The sequence below is a fragment of the Erinaceus europaeus genome, chromosome 20 (genome assembly GCF_950295315.1).
Source record: "Erinaceus europaeus chromosome 20, mEriEur2.1, whole genome shotgun sequence".
In the NCBI taxonomy this organism is placed as follows: Eukaryota; Metazoa; Chordata; class Mammalia; order Eulipotyphla; family Erinaceidae; genus Erinaceus; species Erinaceus europaeus.
The window spans coordinates 19,552,272-19,564,760 of NC_080181.1; positions in this window are offsets into that span (position 1 = coordinate 19,552,272).

Here is a 12,489-nt window from a genome sequence, read left to right on the forward strand (position 1 = left end):
TGTGTGGAATTGTACCCCTTTTCCATTTTATAAAAAGTAAAAAAAACATAAATTGCTCACTGAAGGTTGATTTTGCTTCTCTTTCATGATCTCCCAGGTAGCTTAGTCACCCCAAACTTCTGTCAGGGAACTCTGACCTTTCTCAGTCGACCACATCTCTCTCATCAGTAGCACATCTCTCTCTGCTCTTCTCTCTGTATTAAAAACACGGCTTTTCAAAGCAACTGAAAAGTTTCCTCCTCTATGTTGCCTTCCCAGATTGAATCCATCATATATGCTCAAGCCTGCAGTTACCTGTCAGCTGCTGTGCTGTTTGAAGCTGACACATAGGCTTTAGAGTCTCAATGCTATGCACTCCTTTGCACACCAGGCTTGAATATTGATAGCAGCATTAGTCACACTAGTCTCCAAATGAAAACAATGACCCAAATATTCATCAAGTGATAAATGAATAAAATGAAGCATGTCCACAGCATGAACTGCTCTCTGGCCATGAGAAGGAACGAAGCACTGCTGGCTCAGGTGTGGCATTTCCTTCTTCCTGCCAGTGTGTCCCATCAGCACAACTTGAGCCTTCATGTCTATTCATTCTCATGTCTGCTACTCATGGAGTCTGGGGAACAAGAGTCAGTTATCATGGAGAGGGTCTTTCCTGACTTGGCCACCTGCAAACGTATGGCGGGTACAGCAAGAGGGGTTTCTCTCAGAGTTTGGATCCTCAAAGGGGCTTAGCAACAGTGTTCACAGAATAATTCAGGAAGGGGAAGTCCTGGACCAGCCTCATCAATCTCCTCCCCCCCCGATAAATGACCCCCCCCAAGTCAAGAGAATGCTCTTCATCCTTCTCCATCTATTGCCTTCTGGTAGATATCTAATTCAGATGGGACTGCTGGATATTTCTCAAGAGTCAGCGCATGTGTGGAGAGAATGTCACACAGGGAGCTGGATTCCATTTCTCCCTCTGTTGGTGAGGCAGCTGGGTATGGAAGAGGCTCCAGAATGGAGAGATGGGACCTAGTATTCCCTAGGGGTTGCCTCTGCAGACTGCTGTGGTTTCTCAGTGGGGGAGCTTGACTGAAGAGTAGCTAGTTCTGGGTGTGAGGGTGATCTGGCTGCGACATCTGTCACCCCATTGATCGCCAGGGTTGATTTGGCTGATCTGGCTGGCTAGGCAGGTGTCCCCTTCCTCCCTTAACGCTCCATGTGTGTCCCTCCCAAAGCTTAGTCAAAGAGGACAGCCTTCCCCTGTAGAACCTCCAAACAAGAATAGCTAGTTCTGTTCAAGAGTAGCTCAGGGTTCTGAGGGGCATAATGTGAGTGAGATTAATGTCAGGCTGTTTTCCAGAAAGACTCATTAGAATTCAGGGCACAACATCCTCAAAAAGTATAATGGAAACAGGCAAAGAAGTTGAAGCGAGACATTGAGATGATTAACTGATGAGGAGGGTTTTGTTTCAGAACAGACGTTAGAGAATTTGATCTTGGGCCTGCAAGGCACCCTTTGAAGCTCCACTGAGAATCAAGTAGAACTTGTTGCAGTGGTTTTATACAGACTGAACATATAATCAACCCTTGGCTGGACTCAGACCTGTATGGATTTCTGAAGTGATCAGAGATGAGATGAATTGTTCATGGGATGTGAGTGAGTGACAGGGGAAGTGCTTAGTTTTATTCGAGACTGATCAGCTCTAAGTACTCGATTCTGCTGGAACCTTAGGAATTGCATGTTCTCAGAAAATAGCTTCAATAATTCTAGACCTGTTTCCTTCTATGCAAAATGAGGATATCACAATTGCCAACTGTCTAAGACTCTCCTACTCCCAACACTGGAGATTCTGTGATTCAGGAGGACAGGAGAGGAGAGAGCAGCTGAGATGACTGTGAAGGCAGTGCGTTTGATCACAGGCCAGAACCCTGGTCTTACTTACAGGCTAACTTTTGTGAGAATGGTTATTGGGGTGACCTTTCAGGATCTGAAGGGGGAACATTTGGGAAAGGTCTTGGTCTGACTCAGTCTAGCTAGTTCCTCAGTCTAATTAGTGTCACGAATAGAAAGGTAAAATGGAAAGCCACCAGTGGAGTAAAACTTTAGAATAAGATACTTCAGTTTGAATGCCATCTCTGGCATTTTCTTGGGTTGCAACTTTGGGGAAATTATATAATCTTTCTGTACTCAAAGTCACTATAAAATTGGGATAATAATACATTCCTCCAGAAGTTGATGCATGAAATAAATTAGATAATATATACAAAGCTCTCAGCACAGTTCCTGGTTAGCTGTAAGTCCTCATAAGATAGTTTGTCTTCTCCTCCCTCTCCCTCTCCATCTCCCTCTCCCTCTTCTTACTTCACAGCAGGCTTGGTAGAAAGAGGGGACAGTCCAGTTTAGCCAAGGCAGGCTGCGTGATAGAGCCTCTTCAGCTTTGGCTTGTGTCCTGGACACTGTGGGTTTTCAAGAAACTAGAATCTTATTTAATTAATTAATTTATTTAAAATATATTATTTATTTATTTATTTATTTATTCCCTTTAGTTGCCCTTGTTGTATATTGTTGTAGTTATTCTTGTTGTTGTCACTGAAGTCATAGTTGTTGGATAGGACAGAGAGAAATGGAGGGAGGAGGGGAAGACAGAGAGGGAGAGAGAAAGATAGACACCTGCAGACCTGCTTCACCACCTGTGAAGCGACTCCCTTGCAGGTGGGGAGCCGGGGGCTCTAACCGGGGTCCTTAGGCCAGTCCTTGTGCTTTGCACCATGTGTGCTTAACTTGCTGCACTACCGCCTGACTCCCTTATTTATTTATTCCCTTTTGTTGCCCTTGTTTTATTGTTGTAGTTACTATTATTGTTGTTGATGTCCTTCGTTGTTGGATAGGACAGAGAGAAATGGAGAGAGGAGGGGAAGACAGAGAGGGGGAGAGAAAGACAGATACCTGCAGACCTGCGTCACCACCTGTGAAGCGACTCCCCTGCAGGTGGGGAGCCGGGGGCAGGAACCGGGATCCTTACGCAGGTAAGAAACTAGAATCTAAGGCCTATTGAGTAGCAAGATGACTATTTGGCTAATTAATGGCCTAAGGTAGAACTGAGTAGCTGAGATAGTTGTTTTGGATAGGAGAACTTTCTGGCTCATGCAGATAAAATCCATGGAGTGACTGAAGTGTAATTACATTTTTTACTGCAGTATTTATGGAGGCCTTTTTACTCCTTGCCTGGGTTACATCTAAACTCCAATGACTTCAAAGAAACAGTTGGGGAATATTAAAATGTTCTAATTAAATAATGCAACTAATTCTAATTATGCAATTGACATACACTGAGCTACAGAAGATGCAGCTTGCAGGAAAAGAAAACAATTAATGATGTAAACACCAGTGTTATTTTCTCCTTCCTTAGTAGAGCTGGATTATCATGAAAGTAAGTGAAAATCGGTAACAACAAAGGATCTGCTCTCTGAGTGAAAACCAGGCTGTTGCCATCGTATGTCATGGAGGTTTGCTTTGTATTTCTGCAAAGAAGTTCCCTTCACTTTGACAGAACCATCCATGTTACAGAGGGGTGTGAGGAAGGTTTGAGCCCCACTTGCAGCTTCCTGGGATAAACTCTCGGGCTCCTTTCTAAGTTCCCCTGTTTGGGCTGTGCCCATGTGTCTCACTGAGGCTGTGACATGAGTTCTTTAAAGTTAACTTTTAAAACCAGGACATAATGTTACCTGGAACGCTGGGCTCTCAGCTTGCTGAGCTCTGCAGCTCTCTGTGGGACTGACTGCTGCCATCAAAAAGAATAGAGCCGTCATTCTGCAAGAGAGCTTCCGTGATAATAGGGTTTTTGCCTCCCAGTAATTGGAAAGGTGCTAGTCTAGTGACTCATGAGCTACATCGGAGAAAGAAAGACCCACCTTGGCAATGAAACTGCATTGTGTTTTGGGAGCACCTCCTCCTCTCCTTATTCCACTGGGAAGTGGGACATAGAGCTTAGCTGTTGGAGTGGGGGCCACAGAGCACTGGGGGTCCAGACAGCTCTGCTGGAGCGGCCTCTTGTCCCTGTCTCCCCTCTGAAGAGTCCTGAAGCAGGGTCCAGTCACCTGTCTGGGTAACAAAACCAGGCTCCAGCCTCTGGGAAAGGGAGCAGGTATGTTTGTGAGAGAGACAGCCATCACCAAACCAAGGTGTTAGGACCTTCCAATGTGGGGTGAGCTTGCTTATGTGCATATGAGCATTTGGGCTTGGCTATGCACATGTGGGCTGGTTGGCTACTGAGGATTGCAGTAAGCATGAGAGGGTGGGGTGTGTGTGTGTGTGTGTGTGTGTGTGCCCTGACCTCAGTCTGGCTCCTTTTCTTCTGCTCAGGCTCTCCTGATTTCTGCTCTCTTTCCTTTAAAATATTTATTCCTTTGATAGAGGCAGAGAGAAATTGAGAAGGGAGAGGAGATAGGGAGGGAAAGAGAGAGACACCTGCAGCCCTGCTTTACCATATGTGAAGCTTTCCCCCTGCAGGTGGGTACAAGGGGCTTGAACCCAGGCCCTTGTACATGGTAGTGTGAATACCTAACCAGGTGTGCCACCACCTGGCCCGATTTCTACTTTCTCCATCCAGGTTGGTCTCTCAGGGCTTGAGGGACATGGAAATTGGGCGTGTGTTGTTCTCCAGAAGCAGTTGGAGTTTCAGCTAGACCTTTTCTTTCTTTTTTTTTTGGAGAAATACAACCCTTTTATTCATTCCTAAGGGGGAAGGTGGTGGGACTGTGACTCTGCTGAGAGGACACCAGGGATGGTCACTGCCTGGACCTCCTCTCTGGGAGCTCAGGGGCTGAGAGACCTCCTCTAAACCTACCATGGGACACTTTGCCACCTGGTGACACTTCCTTTGCTTGAGAATGTGCCCCCATTCCACTCCTGACCCAGCCTTCCAAGGGCCCCCAAGGTGCACACCCAGGACCACCTGAGCCCAGAGGGGCAGAGGCTTCCCAGCCAGGGCCTTCCCCCAGCCTTCTTCCTGCCACAGCTCAGCCTGAGTCATGTCCCCCTGAGGCTCAGTCTCCTCCTCCCTCCCACTCCTTTCATTAACTTCATTGAAGCTAATAATCCTGCCAGCAATTCCATTGTCTCCTCTTAATTCCAATTTCCTTTAGTCTCAAGGGGCAAATCAGAGTGAGATGGTGAAGTGTCAGACACAGCCTCCCGCAGATTAATTAGGGGAGCATTTTCGAGGTGATATAAACAAGACTTCAGCATCAGGGTGCTGCTCCTGCCCCACCCCCCAACCTCAATTCTTTCCACCACTTAACCCTCTCCCTTCCTAAGCGCCAACTCCAGAAGACTGTCCCAGGACTGGAAACCTGCCAGTTGTCCCAGCTCCCCATACCTCCTCATCAAATCAGCCACAGAGTCACCTCCTGAAAGTGCCTTAGACCCTTCTATATTGCACCCCCAACCCTGCTCTAGTTTGCTCCACCATCTGCTCCTGCCACACTGGTGACAGTCTCCCAACTGGCCTCCAAGCAGGCACTGGGCAAACAGACCTTCTCCCTACCTGCAGCCAAAGCCAGCAGAGGTGGTCAAAGGGCCACCCCACCCCACCTTCTGCCTGCTTCCTTGGCATCTGCTGAGCTCCTGCCCCCCACACACTTCACCTCCAATCCTTGGGCCTCCTCTCCCTCCCTGCCGAATGGGGCTGGAGGATTGTCTGTGTGTTTCCATAGTGATGTGGGCTAATTCCTGCCACCCCACTAGTGACAAGGGGTGACAGTGACCTGTGGCTGTTCCTGTCCCACACTCACACTGCCGCTGCCTCCTGGCATGGGGGTGACAGTGAATCTCACTCACCAGCTGGAGGGCTTTGGGAATAAGCACACTTCACTGGTCTATAGGAGTTTTATTATTGTTTGTGAAGCTGGATTGAAGGCAGTGACTTGGACCGTCAAAATGTGAGCTCTCTACCTCTCCCCCCACCCAAGCGTCAGGACTTCTGAGGGCTGAATAAGTGAGAGAAGGAGGGGAGGGAGAAAGCAGCAGATTTCTAGTCATTGTTATAAACTCATGCCTATTAAGCTCTTGAGAGTTTATTGGAGCAAACATCTACTGGAATCTGGAGGCCCCAGACATCTGAAGGCAGAGACACGCCGTTCCTGCTGTTTTCTGTCTAGGTTCCTGACCCACAGACTCTTGGAGCATAACAGTAATTTGCATCTCATGCCACTTAGATTGGAGTGGTTTGTTACATGGCAACAGCTAAGTGTACATCATGCCAAGCCAAAGGTTATGACAACTCATCTCAGACTCCCCATATTATCTGTCTCAACTCTCTCGCTGGCAGAGGGCGGGCACAGACCTGTCCTTGGGAATCAATTGCTAGACCTGGATGGGGGGGGGGGGGCAGAGACACTTTACTTTTCCTCCCTGCCAATCACTCCATGAAAACAGAAAGCAAATGGTGCTGTTAATCACCCTCCTTTTGCTCACCTCCTAAATACTTGCTGCTCTCAGATCTCAGAGATGGGCCATGATTCCTACAGGGAGGACTCGGGCGGGGCCTAATCAATATCTGCCTTTGAGCCTGCTCTGAGGGCTTGTTACCACTTCACTTATGAAATGACTGAACTGACCATAGGTGAAGATATTTGCAAGTGACAAATGCTCCTGCTGACATGCAGATCTCGCTGGGGTCTTTGGGAGCCATGGAGCCCCCCTGTGTGGGTGTGATGTGACTGGGCATGGGGAAGAGTGGGTGCACTACAGTCTGGTACCCAAAAGGTTTAGGAGGAGAATAGGAAGAAAGAATGTTTGGGGAGGGCTCAGCATTATTAGATGACAGCACCTGTGAGTCCTCTGTTGGTATCTGACAAGGTTGTGAAATATGAACCCAGTGAGGGCTGCTTCCTTTGGATTTGTTTTTTCCCATGGGACTAAGGAAGCTGGAATGATTTCCTTCCCAGTTCCTTTTCTTTAGCTACTTCCTCCCAGAGCTGAGTGTAACAAAAAAATGGTCAGTGATGACCATCATCGAACAGAAGAAGGGTGGGGAACAGGAACCTCCTTGGGGGAGAGTAGACCCTGGGTGACCAAATAGATCACAAGTTAGGTTGTAAATGCATGAAATAGATTCAATATATATATATATATATTTTTTTTTTTTCAAACAAGTGGTAGCATCCACCAATGCTAGGCTGTCCCATGCTCTTCCTTTTCATTCTCTTCATTTTATAGCACGTCTTATAGATGTTCTATATTGGTACACAGAAAAGTTATTTTTTGAGTCTATATAAAATTTCACATTATGGACGTACTGTGAACTTGTTGAAATGTTTCTAAAGCTTAAAATCACTTGTATATTGCCTGGCTTTTGCTTTTGTTTTGTTTTGGTAGAGACAGAAAATTGAGAGGGAAGGGAAGATAGGGAGGGAGAGACAGACATCGTGGAACTATTTTACTGCTAGTGATGCTGCCCTCTGCAGGTGGGTACCAGGGGCTTGAACCCAGGTCCCTGCATGTGGTAACAAGTGTATTCTGCTGGGTGTACCACTGCCTGGCCCCTTACTGCCTGGTGGTCTTGTTGAAATGCAGTTTCTAAGGCAGATGCTGAAGCTGAGATGGTGCATTTCTGATTTACTTCTGGGTGATGCTGAACCTTCTGGTAAATTGGCCACTCTCAGTAGAAAAGACCTAAACTGCTTTCCAATGTTTTTGTGCCACTATAAATAATGCTGCATAAATATTGTGGTGGCTGCTTTTCACAACCTGCAATTGCCTCTATAGGAAAAACAAACAAAAACCCCAGCAACACAGAAGCAGACTATCTGGGCCAAAGATTTGTGTGTGCCCTAGTAGTTTATGGATGTGGCCGATTGCTTTGCTCTTTGGAGAATATCCACTCTACCATCACTGGGTGGAGAGCTCGTTACCCCCACACCTTTGTCAATAGGGAGGATTGCTAAGTGTGTACTCTCCTATTTTGCCTTAGTAGTTTTGATTTTGGAATTTAGACGTACTCTCAAATGGTCAAGGTTTGTGGGTCTAATGCGTGTTTGAGCATGGACGGTTGACCCCCCCAGAAGCTCGTCTATCAGTTTCCCCTTGGCATGCCAGCTGTTGTGGTTGCGTGAGATGGGCTGGAGTATGTGGGGAATTCCAACCAGCCTATTAGTCTCACTAAATCACCCCACCCCTCCTCCCTCTGGAGGGCTTCGCCTTCTTTAAGTTTCTATTTCCCGGTCCTGCATCACCATCCACACCTTCTCATTGCCTTGCTCTCTTTTTCCTTATAAGGAGACACTGGTCTCATTAGCCAGCCTGCCTACTTCCCCTGCACAGCTACCCCTTTATAAACTTGTAACTGAAATAATAAAGCGTTCTGTCCACCGCCACGGTGCCCTGAGGTGGTTTGTTGTACCGTCTGACTCCATGGTACACTGGAAGACCACTCAGCGAGCTCATCCTTGCTGCTGCTGGCCCCAGATTCCCCATTCTCCATCTGTCTCTGGTGGCCAGTGGGCCAGACGGTGAAGTGGGAGCCAGGCTGGCTCATTCCTCCGAGGAGCCTGACAAAGATTGAATCATCATGATGATTTGTGCCCTTTATATAAGGGATTTTTTTTTTTCATTTTATTTTAACACCTTTGGTTCTGAATCCAAATTTCAAATAAACATTTCCCTGTGCCTTGGTCTGTGCTTTCCTGTGTATTTTTTTCAGTTTAGGGGCTTCAAAATTAATCTGCCCATTTTATACAAATATTTGAAGTTGCATATTACATAAAATCTGAATTTAGAATCAGTTTCTTCCACCCTCACTATTTTACGGAATCAAGTTTTTCTTTTTTTTTTTCTCAGATTCTTTGCATGCATTTTTAACATTCCAGGTTTCTTCATCATTAGAGATAATGTTCAGAGTCATTTATCCCAATTTTCCAGAACACACTGTCTCACCTCCTTCTGAAAAGTTGAGATGCCACAGTTTTTATACCCGTGTGTCTTGATTTCATTGCAGAAGTTATGCCAAGCTGCAAATCCTTGTGCTCCTTAATATTCTAGCTGCTTTATTCATTTGTCCTATAGATATCTCTGAGCTCTGTGGTGGAGTTACTGACTGCTGTGTTTCCACCTTTCATTTTTTTTTATAAGTAGTACATTTGAATAGATATGAATGGCAAATGTTCTAGAGGTTTATATTTTAAAATATTTAAAAAATTCTTTTCAGTTCCTTCGATTTCTACCTTCTGAAATCTACTAAGGCCACCACTTTGAAAAATATACATTTTTGCTTTTGTCAGCATTCTCTGTATTTCTGTATAATTCTCTTGATTGCTATTATAGATGGTTTAATGTTTTAGATATTATCTATTGGTTTCCTGCAGTGGAAAATGGATTTATTGCTTTTCACTCTTTTCTCCCCCACTTTCTCAATTCTCCTAACGTAGTTAGATTAAATTTTTGGACCAAGTAGTCCATGTTTTTATTATTTATATTGTATTATTTATGTTATTGATTACAGTCATCTGTAGACAGGAGTCTAGTCTGAGAATTACATTGTTTGGCGATTTTGTTGCTGGGTGAACACCACAGAGTGTAATTACACAAACCTAGATAGGATAGCCTACTACACACGGAGGCTGTACACAAGGATCTCTATTGTATATGTCACCCATTAGTGACCAAAACATGATTATATTCTACACACCACTGTATGAATATTCTTGAGCATTGAGTCATGTGCAAGTCATGCTTATATTTCCTTTCTTATATAACTTTCAGAGTTTTTGATTTTTTTTTTTTTGTCTCCAGGGTTATTGCTGGGGCTCGGTGTCTGCACTATGAATCCACTGCTCATGGAGGCTATTTTTTCCCTTTTTTTGCTCTTGTTTATTATTGTTGTTGTTACAACTATTGTTGTTATTGCTGCCATTGTTGTTAGGACAGAAAGAAATCAAGGAGGGGAAGACAGAGAAAGGGAGAGAGAGAGACATCTGTAGACCTGCTTCACCACTTGTGAAGTGACCCCCCTGCAGGTGGGGAGCCGGGGGGCTCGAACCGGCATCCTTAAGCCAGTCCTTGAGTTTCGCGCCATGTGCACTTAACCCTCTGCGCGACTGCCCAACACCCTAACTTTTAGTTTTCAATAGTTACTGTTTTTTCTCTTCTTTTTTTCATCTGTACTTACTCATTTACCTCTGACTCTGACAGAAGTATAATTCTTATCCCAATATGTTCAAAATTTCAGTAAAATGTCCCCGGGCAGGGGAGGGGCTCACTTCTGCCTCTTGCTGGGTTACAGGTTGGCCTACCTCTTCACCATTTGTCCATACTATCATTCTGAGAGCTCCCTCCCCCAGTCCCTAAAGGGTCTTTGTTCTGTCCTATGTCCATGCCTTGGTCTTTAGGGATTGCCTCTGTCTGGGACTTCAGAACTTCAGGCATGAGTTCTTTGCATAACCACAATGCTATCTCCTGGCCTATCAACATTATATATAGAAAATATTTATTGATTACACATGATAATGGATGATACACGAGCTTCATTCCCATCTATAATTTATCTGGTACCATACTTCAACTTAGTTATATTGTACAGATGTGCCAATAAACATTAACCAAATCAACTACAGTAACTTTGCTTGGATGCACCTTTTTAAATGGTGTAACTCCAGGTCACACAACACATTAACCAAACATAATTATTTTCAAATAGTTTTCTTTTTGTTTATTCCTTTATATCCAAAACTGATGTTATTGGACATTTTACCCCCTTTGTTTTTCTCTTTCCTATTCTTAATCTTTTTATCTTTGTATTATCAGAGGCATTCCTATCATCATTTTTGAGAATGTCTACTGATTTTAAAATTCAGGCATATGTGTGTGTGTGTGTGTGTGTGTGTGTGTGTACAGTGTTTCTGTAGTCCATGCTCTTCCTTTGATATCCTATGCTAATTTCCAAGGATGTGATTGTCTTCTTTTTATCTCTATGAAGATGCTAGCTGTAGTGATTGGGAGATTTTTCTCTACTTTATACCATGATTCACTATCTTTTAACTTATTTTCTTATCTGTTTCTAAGCCTGTTTCATCTAAGAGTCTTCCCTAGACCTGCTGATCTTTGGCTAGCTGTTAGCACCTGAGACTGAAGCACTAACATGGATCAGAAATTCCAGTACAAGGTCCAGATTCCCCAGCGTGGGTGTCATTGCCGGTTGCTGGGCAAGCATCAGGCTACTTCTGTGAAGATACCCCGTCCTCCTGCATGACATCATCTTTTCTTCTTGTCTAGTTTCTACAGAGAAGAAGCTTCCCTTTTTTCTGGGTGGTAGGATAGGGGTGGGAAAGTCTATCTAGACCTTTTGTTTCTGGGAGCTGGGTGGGGGAAGTGAGCCCTTAGGAAGGAAGGGGGGTGTCTGCATTTAACACGCCATTGCCTTTGTTGTAAGCATGGCAGTCTACTTTCAGAGAAGCTCTGGGCTTTCCTTTCTGGAATCTAGACCTCCTTTCTGGTGGGATTTGGGGGTGGAGGCCTAACTGCTTTTGGCCAGAACAACCTTTGGGCCAACCCCTTAAATTTCAGCTCTGACACACTGTGCCTTGAAGGTCCGTGGTCCAGTCTGAGCCTTTCTGGTGCTTTGCTTCTGCTTACCCCGTTGCCCTCCTCCAAGCTGGCAGCGAGGCCCCATTCTTTTTAGTCTGTTAAGTTTCTTCATGCTTCTTCTTTGGTTTCCCAGATTCCAATATTCTGTTTACATTCCTTGCTCACTTTTATCTCCTCTCCTGTTCTTTGTTGTCATTGGATGCTTTTTTCATCCTGTACTGTCACCACTTAGTCACATCAGGCATGAAACGGGAGATAACGATGTTCATCACTCCATGTTTAGCTGGAACCAGCCTATCCTTTCATTTCTAGCCTTTCTGAATCACGGTGTTTTAGGTGTGTCAGAGTGAGATAGATGTTCAAATAGCAAGCAAGGAAAGCACAGCTTGCCTGTCTTTGGTTTCAAACCAAGGATCCCGATGTTTCCTTAGGATGAAAGCCCAAAGTCAAAGGCTTGTACCATCTGCCTTCTGGCTCCTTTTCCTTCCCCTAAGACAATGCTCTTTTCTTCACTTAGTTCTCTTTTTGCTGGGTTTTGAACGTGTGGTTCCCTCTGCCTGAATATTCTTCCCTCAACTGCTCTTCACCTGGTTCATTTCTGTCACTCTTCAATACTCATGTCTAATCTCCTTCATCTGCCTCTAGACCAGGTCAGGCTCTCCAGGACATGCTGCAGTGACCCTCTTAAACATCTAAATATTTTAGTAGTTGCTAGATGTCCTAGTAGTCTTTCACACTAGGGAAGGTGAAGCTCTTAGAATTAATAATGAGTTTAGCTAGCAGGTAGTGGGGATGGTGGCGGTGTAGAGCTGGATTCTGTGAATCCAAAAGAGCTTGCTTGTCTTATCTAGAGTGTCTCTCCATGGCCAAGTACAGTGCATTCCCAGAAAGGTTGCTTGTTTAAAGAATCGCTGTTGAATACA